Source organism: Bubalus kerabau, chromosome 15 (genome assembly GCF_029407905.1).
Source record: "Bubalus kerabau isolate K-KA32 ecotype Philippines breed swamp buffalo chromosome 15, PCC_UOA_SB_1v2, whole genome shotgun sequence".
In the NCBI taxonomy this organism is placed as follows: Eukaryota; Metazoa; Chordata; class Mammalia; order Artiodactyla; family Bovidae; genus Bubalus; species Bubalus kerabau.
In genome coordinates, this window is record NC_073638.1 from 48,342,907 (window position 1) to 48,356,321 (window position 13,415).

Below are 13,415 nucleotides of genomic sequence, written 5' to 3' on the forward strand. Positions count from 1 at the left end.
CTTTTTTGTAGCAGTTCCTGCCGTGGCCTGTTAGTATAAGAGGTAGATGTGTTCTTCACCTATGTGATGTCTCATGGAATTAATAATCCAAAGTCTGAAATTTAGGATTTACTTAAAAGATCAAGACTGTCAGTGATAGAAATAATAAGTATAAAAAGGCAAAAAGATAGGATACTGAAAGATGAACTCCCCAGGTTGGTAGGTGCCCAATATGCTACTGGAGATCAGTGGAGAAATAATTGCAGAAAGAATGAAGAAACAGAGCCAAAACAACACCCAGTTGTGGATGTGACTGGTGATGGAAGTAAAGTCCAATGCTGAAAAGAGCAATACTGCATAGGAACCTGGAATGTTAAATCCATGAATCAAAGCAAATTGGAAATAGTCAAACAGGAGATGGCAAGAGTGAACATTGACATTTTAGGAATCAGTGAACTAAAATGAACTGGAAAGGGTGAATTTAATTCAGATGACTATGGTATCTACTACTGTGGGCAGGAATCCCTTAGAAGAAATGCAGTAGCCATCATAGTCAACAAAAGAGTCTGAAATGCAGTACTTGAATGCAATCTCAAAAATGACAGGATGATCTCTGTTCGTTTCCAAGGCAAACCACTCAATATCATAATAATCCAAGTCTATGCCCCTACCAGTAATGCTGAAGGAGTTGAAGTTGAATGGTTCTATGAAGACAAACAAGACCTTCTAGAACTAACACCTAAAAAAGATGTCCTTTTCCTCATAGGGGACTGGAATGCAAAAGTAGGAAATCAAGAGATACCTGGAGTAACAGACAAACTTGGTCTTGGAGTACAAAACAAAGCAGATCAAAGGCTAACAGAGTTTTACCAAGAGAACACGCTGGTCATAGCAAACATCCTCTTCCAATAACACAAGAGAAGACTCTATACATGGACATCACCAGATGATCAATACCAAAATCAGATTGATTATACTCTTTGCAGCCAAAGATGGAGAAGTTCTATACAGTCAGCAAAAACAAGACTGGGAGCTGACAGTGGCTCAGAACCTGAACTCCTTATTGCCAGATTCAGACTTAAATTGAAGAAAGTAGGGAAAACCACTAGACCATTCACATATGACCTAAATCAAATCCCTTATGATTATACAGAAGACAAAGAGATTCAAGTGACAAATAGATTCAAGGGATTATATCTGATAAAGCGTCTGAAGAACTATGGACAGAGGTTCATGGCATTTACAGGAGGCAGTGATCAAGACCATCCCTAAGAAAAAGAAATGCAAAAAGGCAAAGTGATTGTCTGAGGAGGCCTTACAAATAGCTCAGAAAAGAAAAGACACAAAAAGCAAAGGAGAAAAGGAAGGATATACTCATTTGAATGCAGAGTTCCCAAGAATAACAAGGAGAGATAAGAAAGCCTTTCTCAGTGATCAATGCAAAGAAATAGAGGAAAACAACAAAATGGCAAAGATTGGAGATCTCTTTAAGAAAATTAGAGATACAAAGGGAACATTTCACGCAATGATGGGCACAATAAAGGACAGAAATAAAGCAGAAGATGTTAAGAAGAGGTGGTAAGAATACACAGGAGAACTATACAAAATAAGATCTTCACGACCCAGATAACTACGATGGTGTGATCACTCACCTAGAGCCAGACATCCTGGAATGTGAAGTCAAGTGGCCCTTACAAAGCATCACTATGAACAAAGCTGGTGGAGGTGATGGAATTCCAGTTGAGCTATTTCAAATCTTAAAAGATGATGCTATGAAAGTGCTGCACTCAATGTGGTAGCAAATTTGGAAAACTTAGCAGTGGCCTCAGGCCTGGAAAAGGTCAGTTTTCATTCCAATCCCAAAGAAAGGCAATGTCAAAGAATGCTTAAACTACCACACAATTGCATTCATCTCACATGCTAGTAAAGTAATGTTCAAAATCTTCCAAGCCAGGCTTCAACGGTTCATCAACCATGAACTTCCAGATGTTCAAGCTGGTTTTACAAAAGGCAGAGGAACCAGAGATCAAATTGCCAACATCTGATGAATCATTGAAAAAGCAAAAGAGTTCCAGAAAAACATCTACTTTTGCTTTGTTTTTATGCCAAAGCCTTTGACTGTGTGGATCACAACGAACTCTGGAAAAGTCTTAAAGAGATAGGAATACCAAAACACCTGACCTACCTTCTGAGAAATGTGTATGTAGGTCAAGAAGCAACAGTTAGAACTGGACATGGAACAACAGACTGGTTCCAAAACAGGAAAGGAGTACATCAAGGCTTTATATTGTCACCCTGCTTATTTAACTTATATGCAGAGCACATTATGAGAAATGCTGGGCTGGATGAAGCACAAGCTGGAATCAAGATTGCCCGGAGAAATATCAATAACCTCAGATATGCAGATGACTCCACCCTTATGGCAGAAAGTAAGGAAGAAATAAAGAACCTCTTGATGAAAGTGAAAGAGGAGAGTGAAAAAGTTGGCTTAAAGCTCAACATTCAGAGAACTGAAATCATAGCATCCGGTCCCATCACTTCATGACATGTAGATGGAGAAACAATGGAAACAGTGAGAGACTTTATTTTTGGGGGCTCCAAAATCACTGCAGATGGTGACTGCAGCCATGAAATTAAAGGACGCTTACTCCTTGGAAGGAAAGTTATGACCAACCTAGATAGCATATTCAAAAGCAGAGACATTACTTTGCCAACAAAGGTCCGTCTAGTCAAGGCTATGGTTTTTCCAGTAGTCATGTATGGATGTGAGAGTTGGACTATAAAGAAAGCTGAGCACTTAAGAATTGATGCTTTTAAACTGTAGTGTTGGAGAAGACTCTTGAGAGTCCCTTGGACTGCAAGGAGATCTAACCAGTCCATCCTAAAGGAAATCAGTCCTGAATATTCATTAGAAGGACTGATGCTGAAGCTGAGACTCCAATACTTTGGCCATCTGATACGAGTAACTGACTCATTTGAAAAGACCCCTATGCTGGGTAAGATTGAAGGCAGGAGAAGGGGATTACAGTGGATGAGATTGTTGGATGGCATCACCTACTCAACAGACATGAGTTTGAGTAAGCTCTGGGAGTTGGTGATGGACAGGGAAGTCTGGTGTGCAGCAGTACATGGTTTAGCAAAGAGTCAGACATGACTGAGCTTCTGAACTGAACTGAATAATTATTGTCATGGTTGCTTTTAAGTCATGATTTGGTAGCCTGTAGCATTTTCTTCTGGAGAAGGCAATGGCACCCCACTCTGGTACTCTTGCCTGGATGGAGGAGCCTGGTGGGCTGCAGTCCATGGGGTTGCTAAGAGTCAGACACAACTGAGCGACTTCACTTTCACTTTTCACTTTCATGCATTGGAGAAGGAAATGCCAACCCACTCCAGTGTTCTTGCCTGGAGAATCCCAGGGATGGGGGAGCCTGATGGACTGCCGACTATAACGTTGCACAGAGTCGGACATGACTGAAGTGACTTAGCAGCAGCAGCAGCAGCATTTTCTTCTTAAATATTTTCTGTTTTTCTCCAAGAATCACCTGTAAATGCTCTACAAGCCACAAGGTGGCAGGAGTGTTTTATGGAACTGCTGACTCACCTGCGGCTATCCAGGAGCCACTCTGAAGGAAGGACTTGAAGACCTGATACAAGGAGGGTGGGAGATAGATGAGAAAGTAAGGTGTTTTTCCCCACTTCTTTTTCCCAATGGTAATGCTAAAAAAAAAAAAAGTCTCTTTTCTTTCCATTGTTGACAGCAAAGACAGGTGCATCACTAAAACCATGGACTTCTTTTGGGGTCTTAGTCTATATTCACTTTAATCCAAGTGTACACAAGCCAGCACTGCTCTTAGTGTAGCAAGATGGAAACAGCCCCGCACAACTCCTGCCTCCAGCCAACCAGACTGTATGTTTGAGTTTCTCATATACATTTATCTAAGTGTGAAGAAAAAGGGCAGAGGGTTAAAAGAAGGAATTCTCTTTAAGGAAGGTATGAAGGTAGAAGTCAGGGGTCTTTCAATTTATTTTTAATGTGTATGAAGTATATCTATTATGTTATATTTGTATCATAGAACTATTTAAAGTATTCTTGGAAATTTTAAAAGAATCAATTATTTACTGGTTACATGATCTTAAAGATTTTCTCAAATTACCAGATTTTTAAAGTAAAAATAAGATGTAAAAAGTCTTTTCTTAATAGTGAATCTAATAGTGCTACATGCAGCTCATAGTGGCTGCTAAAATACCATGGTTCATGGGCTTCTAACATTAATCATCATTCTGTGCCTACCATCTCACACATAAGCACTCACATCTCTCATGCTGGCCTCATGCTGCTGCTACTGCTGCTAAGTCACTTCAGTCGTGTCCAACTCTGTGCAACCCCATAGGTAGCAGCCCACCAGGCTCCCCTGTTCCTGGGATTCTCCAGGCAAGAACACTGGAGTGGGTTGCCATTTCCTTCTCCAATGCATGAAAGTGAAAAGTGAAAGTGAAGTCGCTCAGTCGTGTCCAACCCTCAGCGACCCCATGGACTGCAGCCTAACAGGCTTCTCCATCCATGGGATTTTCCAGGCAAGAGTACTGGAGTGGGGTGCCATTGCCTTCTCTGTGCTGGCCTCATAGTGTTAGATAATAAGCAGGTGCTTAAGTTACATTTGTGAATGAATGAGTGTGCATATGTGTGCTAAGTCACTATATGTGTGCTAAGTCACTTCAGTTGTGTCAGATTCATTGTGACCCCATGGACTGTAGCCCTCCAGGCTCTTCTGTCTGCGGGATTCTCCAGGCAAAAATACTTGAGTGGGTTGCTATGTCCTAAATACCTACCTTTAAAAACTTCATCCTCCCTATATGTCTAATTCCAGATCCTGATCATATAGCTATATATATATAGATAGATAGATAGATATCCAAATATTCTAGCACAGTTTCTACTTCAAAGTCACTTAACAAATGTTGATAAATGAGTGTCTGTATAATCCGGTCAACATAACTGCCATATGACCTAGGTTTCTTGGAAGTCTATATGTTAGATATGTGAGGGCCACAAGAAAGACAGATGTTTTTGAGAAGACAAAGGAAAAAAAAAAGTTTTCTTCCAACATCCTCAGAAAAGAGTTCCTCTGATTCCTCATGAAAATGTGCAAATTCAACATTCTACTCTCAGGAACGAAGAAAGCCACCACTAGATCTGCAATCTTGGTTCTTCCTGTTTCTAAGCATTAACAGCTTAAATCACTCAGTGTCTGGGAACCTCAGAAACCTTCTCATAGGGGCTTCCCTAGTAGTCCAGTGGATGAGACCCTGTGCTCTCAACGCAAAGGAACCAGGTTCAATCCCTGATGAGGGTATTAGATCCCATATGCTGCAAATGAGACTTAATATGCTGCAACTAAAGATCCCACATGCTCCAAGGAAGATTGAAGATCCCATGTGGTGCAACTTAGACCTAGTGCAGCCAAATAAAGAAATAAACATTTTTTTAAATAAAAAAAATCTTCTGATAAATTGAGCTAAAACATCCACCAGGTCCTATTTTCTCACAGCGTCCTTGTAAGAATAGAATGCAAGTCTTTCCATTAAAATATCTCACTTACTATCAAGAATTGTGCTTATAATCAAGTTTTGAAAAAGTCTTGGCTTTCTTTGACAGATCAGACCAGGTGTCTCTTCATCCTGAATATCAAATGATCCCATTTTCGAAAAATTTCTAGTAATAGTAATAATAATAACTAAACCATCTATAACATTTACTATGAGCCAGGAACGATTAGGTGCATTACATGTACTAGTGCATTTAATCCAACACATCAAAGAGACCAAACAGATTAAGTGATTTGCTGGAGTACACAACCAGAAAGTGAAAAGTGGCATTCTAAACCATACCATCTGATTTCAAAACTATGGCACTAGCTTAGTCAATCCTCAAGGAAATCAGTCCTGAATATTCATTGGAAGGACTGAAACTGAAGCTGAAGCTCCAGTACTTTGGCCACCTGATGTGACGAGCCAACTCATTAGAAAAGACCCTGATGATGGGAAAGATTGAAGGCAGGAGGAGAACGGGATGATAGATGACAAGATGGTTGAATGGCATCATCAATTCATTGAACATGAGTCTGAGCAAACTTTGGGAGATGGTGAAGGACAGGGAACCTGGCGTGTTGCAGTCCATGGAGTCGCAAAGAGTCGGACAAGACTGAGTGACTGAACGACAAATGTATATGCTCAGCCACTCAGTCATGTCCGAATCTTCATGCCCCATGGACTGTAGCCCACCAGGTTCCTCTCTCCATGAAATTTTCCAGGCCAGAATATTAGAGTGGGGTGCCATTTCCTACTCCAGGGGATCTTCTCAACCCAGGAATCAAACCCAAGTCTCTTGTGTCTCCTACATTGGCAGGCAGATTCTTTACCATTAGCATCACTTGGGAAGCATATGTATGAAGAACCATGAAAGGATAAATTTTCGAAAACCAGAGAGGTCGTAACTGGACTGGGGCTTCCCAGATGGCACTAGTGTTAAAGAAGTCACCTGCCAATGCAGGAGACATAACAGACCTGGATTTGATTCCTAGGTCGGGAAGATCCCCTGGAGGAGGGTATGGTAACCCACTCCAATATTCTTGCTTGGAGAATCCCATTGACAGAGGATCCTGGTGGGCTACAGTCCATAGGGTCACAAAGAGTGGGATACGACTGAGGCAACTTAGCACTCACACACATATAACTGGATTATCCATTCTGAGCCATATTAATGCTTGAAGATGCACCAAATCTGAGCAAGCTGGGGACTCCACAGAAGCAGAGAGCCAAGTGAAGCTTGGGTTACTTATAAGGCATAATTGGAAGAGGGAGTAGTTTTGCTTTGGTAGAAGTAAAACTTTGAAGAATGTCTGACTCTTTACTAACTGCTGAGTCAGGACTGGCAAATGCTTTATCTTGATTGGATATGAGACATGAGACAATGAGAAGAGATACAGGAATAATGCTTAAGGAAAAGAATACATTAGAAAAGTCCATTCACAATTTCTGCTCTGCAAAAAGATTCATCTGTGCCATTTTTTAGATTCTACATTATATGCATTAATATGTGATATTTGTTTTCCTTTTTCTGACTTACTTAGCTATGTATGGCAGACTCTAGGTGCATCCACATCTCTACAAATGACCCAATTTCATTTCTTCTTATGGTTGAATAATATTCCATTGTATATATGTACTACATCTTCTTTCTCGAGGAGTGGGGAAGGGGAAGTAAGATGAATTGGGAGGGTAGCACTGACATATATATGCTACCATGTGTAAAAGAAATGAGCTAGTGGGACCTGCTGTATAGCACAGGGAGCTCAGCTTCCTAGATGGATGAGGTGGGGAGGGGGGTGTATAAGAGGGAGATCCAAGCAAGAGGGGATATATGTATACATATAATTGACTGGCTTCACTGTACAGCAGAAACTAACACAACATTGTAAACTATACTGCAATAAAAAATTATGGTAACACTGAAAACTGTATCGACAGAATGTAAAAGGACAGATAGTATTAAAAAAAGAATACATCTGAATGTGTATATTTTTGCTAGTGTCTCTGTTGTGATGAACCAGGGAATCAGAAACATGATTTTTCATTTTAACTTCAAAAACCTCTGTTTAAAGTGGCTTTATTCCAGTTAAAAGTGAAATGACTAAAACCCAGTGGTTAAAGGACTTTGGAAGTTCACATGACAGTGTTCATCACAGCTTCTCTTCCATCTGAACCACATTGAGACCTCAGAGACTATTCTTTTCCCCTTTCCTAGAGTCTTTCCTTCTGGGTCATTCACTGTAGGGGGAGGGGGAGTTATTGCAAAGCATGGGAGGGGAGTGGTTAGAGATCGTAAGGTCTGTGCCTAAGTGATTAGACCCCAAGTGCTGGAAGGAACTAGAAGTTTGGGCCTGTGTCGCTTGGCTCAGATAACAGCTCCACCTCAACCCTCCTGAACTTGCATGCACAGGAACTCCTTTTGGGACTGGATAGGGGTTAGTCACCGGTAAAGAGCTGTTTTCTTGAATTTAAAATTTTATTCCAGAGATTTCAAGTCCCAGAGGAACACCCTGCTTCCTTTCTTCTTTTAGCATCCTACTGACAGAGAGACCTTCCCCTAGACTCCTTTCTGAGCCTCACTTCAGTTTTCTAGCTGTTTCTCCTTTGTCTTCTATACTCTTTTTGCTCATTTTCTTTTCCCTTTATTCCACTGACCTTTAACTGACCGCCTAAGGCCTGTTCGGAGAAGGCAATGGCACCCCACTCCAGTACTCTTGCCTGGAAAATCCCATGGACGGAGGAGCCTGGTAGGTTGCAGTCCATGGGGCCGCTAAGAGCGACTTCACTATCACTTTTCACTTTCATGCATTGGAGAAGGAGATGGAAACCCACTCCAGTGTTCTTGCCTGGAGAATCCCAGGGACAGGGGAGCCTGGTGGGCTGCTGTCTATGGGGTCACACAGAGTCGGACATGACTGAAGTGACTTAGCAGCAAGGCCTGTTCTGGTTTCTTTACTCACTGCTTATCTCTCCCACTGGGGCTCATCTCTAAGGCATCTAAACTTTAGCATCAGCACAAAGCTGGACAAGCAATGTATGTCCCTAAGGAGTTCTTGAGCTATCAACTGCCCCATGGTCATGCTTTCCCACAAGGTGGTAGATTGATTCTAAGCACCCCTCTAACTAGCTCCTTGCAGTGCTTCAGTTTGTATGTTAACCAGAGCAGAGGACAGTGCTGGTACTCCGCTCTCCATCCTGCATTCATGCCTCCTATGGCCACCTTCAGGCTGCTCAGATTTCCCCAGAGAGGCAGGCAGAGGTCCTCTATGAATGGTTAGGGACATAAACTTCATCCTGTCAACAAGTCAACACACACCGAGCACCTATGTGATGAAACAAGTGGATCTCTGCACCCATCTATAGAGGGCTTAATTGGATTAATTATATATTCTGTCTAGGTGGTCTCAAGCCACGTTATCATTCTGAAGCTGTGTCCTTGAGGCAGCTTCTAGTAGAGTGCACAGTCCAAGTACAGGGAAAAGCAGCCTCTGATTGCCCAGGTCCGGCTCACCAGTCAACTAGTGGTCACTTCCACTCTTCCAAAACCCTTGTATTTCATTGTCTATCTTTTGTTCACAAGAACATATTTTTGGTTCACTTTAAAACTTGTCATTTTAGTCATAGGTCCTGGCTCTTCAACTGGTCATAGAATCATGAACCTACTCTCCTTAAGCCTAGACTGAGAAAAAAAATCAACTTTGATCGATATTTGGAGCTAGAAAAGGTCATTTTTTCCTTCTACTTATCAGCATTGCCTCCATCCTCTCTTTTTCTCCCCACTTTACACATATAACCAGCTCTATCTCCAGTCAAGTAATGTTGTTGGTAAAAATAATAATAGAATTATATATCTGTTATATAATCTGTTATATTATTTATATATATGTACATACAGGGGTAAGTCAGTAGGTAAAGAATCCACCTGTAATGCCAGATATTGTCTGCAAAGTGAGAGACCTGGGTTTGATCCCTGAGTCAGGAAAGCCCCATGGAGAAGGAAATGGCTACTCAATCCAGTATTTTTGCCTAACCCTAACCCTAACCCTAATTTTTCTGTGGAAATCCCATGGAGAGAGGAGCCTGATGGACTACAGTCCATAGGGTGGCAGGAGTCTGGCACAACTTAGTGAATAAACCACCACTACCACATATATTAATGGTGATAATAATAATATTTAATAAATGTTTATTAAAATTTTAACTGAACAGACTTAGGTATAATTAGATATACTTTCCCTAGAGTTGTCATTTTAAACTGAGGGGAGTAAGTCTCATTGCTTCACTTAGTGCAATTTTCTAGAAACTAGTTCCATATAAGAAAATTTTCAGCAACTACTTCCACATAAGAAAAAAATACTGGATACATGTCTGGAGTTGAGTGAGTTTTTCCTAAATATATCAAAGCCTGTACATACAAAACATATTGAAAAACAATGAGCTTTGATTTAAATGCTAGTGGCCCATACTGTAAATCCAAGAATCATATATTGGGTGCCATAGATTCTTTCAACAGAATGAGTTATCTGGGAAAACAGCAAAGAGCAGTTGGACAATTGAGATATATGTTTAGTATGTGTATATTATATAATATGCAACTCAGCCACAAATGGGCAGTGTGATATGATCCTCTAAATAGCAGAAAGGTTGGTTTATATTAACTTGGTTTTGTTTAGTTGCTCCCATTAACAAATCTGTCAGCTTGCCCAGGTTTCCTGAATTATTCTTCAGAGAACAGTGAGTCAAAGTTATGCTCTAGAATGAAATAGAAAGAAAAAGTGAATTATACCAGTCTGGATCTGCTTGGTTTTAATGCTGTAGGTGACAGGATTCATAAAAGGTGGGAAAAGGAAGTAGATATGGCTCATCATGACGTGGACCACATGAGGAGCATGTCTTCCAAACCTATGAATAAATGTCAGACCAACGACAGTGACATAGAATACCAGGATGCAGCAGATGCGTTGAGGTCCTTGGCCCTTTCTTCTCCAGAAGCAATGCCCACGACAGTCTTGAGGATCAAAATGGAGGAGAAAAAGATGACAAGGAAGTCCAACAAGACCATTGTAAATACAACCACAACAAGATAGAGACAATTGAAGATGACATTGGCACATGGTAAATTGATGACATCTTGGTGTAGACAGAAAGCATGAGAGAGTACGTGGGATCAACAATAGGGGAACCAGGGAAGGAGAAGAATTATTCATGCAATTGATAGACTGGCCCTTGTCAATACCTCCATCCCAACCTTTATTACCCTGCTGTTGGTCAGGATGAAGTATATCTCAAGGGGTTGCAGATGGCAGTGAAGCCGTCGTAGGCCATGGCAAGCAAAACACCAGACTCTATGATATAAAGAGTATGAATAAAGTAGGCCTGGGAGAAGCAGGCCCTGTGGCTAATCTCTCTGTGGTTCAACCACAGGATGCCCCAAACTGTGGGCATCATGGTCAGTGTCACTCCAAGGTTGGTGGCTGCCAACATAGCTAAGAAACAGTACATAGGCTCATGGAGGTTATAGTAATCCCTAGTGAGAAAGAGAAGGGTTCCACTACCAAGAAGTATGGAGACATAAACCATCAACAAAGGAATGGAGATCCAGTGATGTGCCTTCTCCATACCTGAGAAGCCAGTTAGCAGAAACCGAGAAGCAGTGGTGTTGAGCACCATCCTCCCCCATGAAGTCCACTTCCTACCTGCTCAGAGCCTCGCCTCCAGCCTCTTCCATATTCACTTTGCCCTACAGGCCAGTGATAGCAGCCTTCTTCTCGGCAGTAAAATGCACCATGATGTCAAGTTTTGGAGCTTACAGGTGATTACAGAAGCATCAGAAGCAAGTCTGTGCTGCTGCTGGATGCTGTAGCCTTTTATTCTTTACTGCTGAAATTCTGCTTCCTTGCTCCCCCTTGTCTTAGAAGTCATTGGTCAAGGTTAGGCTGTGTCCCTCAGGGGTGGAGTCAGGTCAGCTGATGGTCAGCAAGGAAGATGTATATTGAGTGTGTGATAACATGTTGGTTCCTGAGACATCCTTCCTTTGTTAGGTCCTCCTCCATCCTCAACACTATTTTTCACTCACTCCCCATTTTTACTCTCTGCTCTTCCCATGTTTTCCTCCACAATGGCACCCATCTCTCCCATTCTCCTTCACCCAGAATGATCCATGGAGTGCAGCTAAGCACCAGACAAGGAAGGAGTTCTATTCAAACCATTTTAGTATTGGTTAAAGATAGTGAGATGGTGACAAAGACAAAAACATGCTCAAGATAGAAAATCCTACTGTAGACAAGAAACTCAATCAGTTCTAGCTCTCTTGAGGAGTGGATTATAGCCAAGATCTGGATTTTAGTTTTCCAGGGATGAAAAAAACAAAACACACACACATATATGATTACCTCAGGAAGCTGAATGGAAATGCAAGGGATCTAGGGTAGAGCTAAGAGCTCAATCACAAATTAAAATAGCCAAAGATTATTTCATAGAGAGAACAGGAAGAATAAGCTTGCATCTTGTGCTTTCAGGGAACTCTGTCCATTTTTTTGTGACAAGGGAAACTGTCTACTCTGGAGACATTGCCTTGAGTGTTCTTCTTGATTTTCTCTACTTATTTATACCAGCAAGGCAGATAAGAAGTCTGAAATTATTTAAAACCATGACTTGTGATCACACTGAGGAATACATGAATTGATAAGAGAGGCTAGGAGTTGAAGTATGTTTAATGTTTGTTGAAGCCATCAGTGATGGAGACTTCAAAATTCTCTAGTGCCTTGTTTTGTTTTGAATTTTGATGTCCCTGTTGTCTGTAGGCTTCCCTAAGAACACATCATCATGAAATAAAGTATGCAACTTCTTCAACTGCAATCCACTGTTATTATACTGGAGTCCTGTTGATATGGTAAGGAATGGTGGAGGAGAAGCAGCCTATAATTATATAATCAAAAAATCAGCCTTTATGGGATCAGTTTTCCTGAGCTGTGACCTTCACACTATTTCTTAGCTCCCTGCTCCCCCCACTAAAGAAAAATAAGACTCCCTGGGCTAGACTACATAATCTAGGATGACACAATTTGAGCTCAAGAGAGCAGATATTTTATCACTAAAGTAGAAGACCAATGAAAGGACAAGAAATGTCTGGCTACACTATGAGGAAATAGCCCTTGTGTGAATAAGAACATCTGTTTTTCTATATTTGGTTTGTAGGTGTTCAGCAAATTCTACATTTCTATATTTAGTTTCTATAGCTCTATATTTAGTTTTAGGTGTTTAGCAAATTGATTCAGTTATACAGTAAGCCCCCTATATATGAACGTTCAAGTTGCAAACTTTCAAAGATGTGAATTTGTGTTCCATTGACTTCAGGTGTGAGTGAAATTGCTGCTTGTTCTCCATCTCCTGTTGCTGATGATCCTCAGCTCTACCATCTCCCACCTCTTCTCCGTCCTCCAGGCAGTAACTCTTCTTGCCTGTTCACTCGTTGTCAGCCCCTGTATGCCAGCTGCTGTGCTGTACTACTGTAGTTTTCAAGATAGTATACTTTAAGATCAAAAATGTTTTCTTTATTTTTTGTATATGTTTTTTATGTTATTTGTGTAAACACGATATGTACTGTAGTATATGTCTGCTTATATTAGCTGATTATGTCAGTTGACTGAGTGCATGCTCAGTCATGTCCAACTCTTTGTAACCCTATGGACTGTAACCTTCCAGGTTCCTCTGTCCATGAGATTTTCCAGGCAAGAATACTGGAGTGGGTTGCCATTTCCTTCTCCAGGGATCTTCTGAACCTAGGGACTAAACCCTTGTCTCCTGCATCTCCTGCATTGCAGGTGAATTCTTTACTGCTTGAGCCA

General features: G+C 41.1%; 1 pseudogene; it reads right to left on the reverse strand.

Annotated features, from left to right (window-relative positions):
* Positions 1-10,313: 10,313 nt before the first annotated feature.
* LOC129628394 (olfactory receptor 51B6-like) lies at positions 10,314-11,332 on the reverse strand (annotated as a pseudogene).
* Between the last annotated feature and the right edge of the window lie 2,083 nt (positions 11,333-13,415).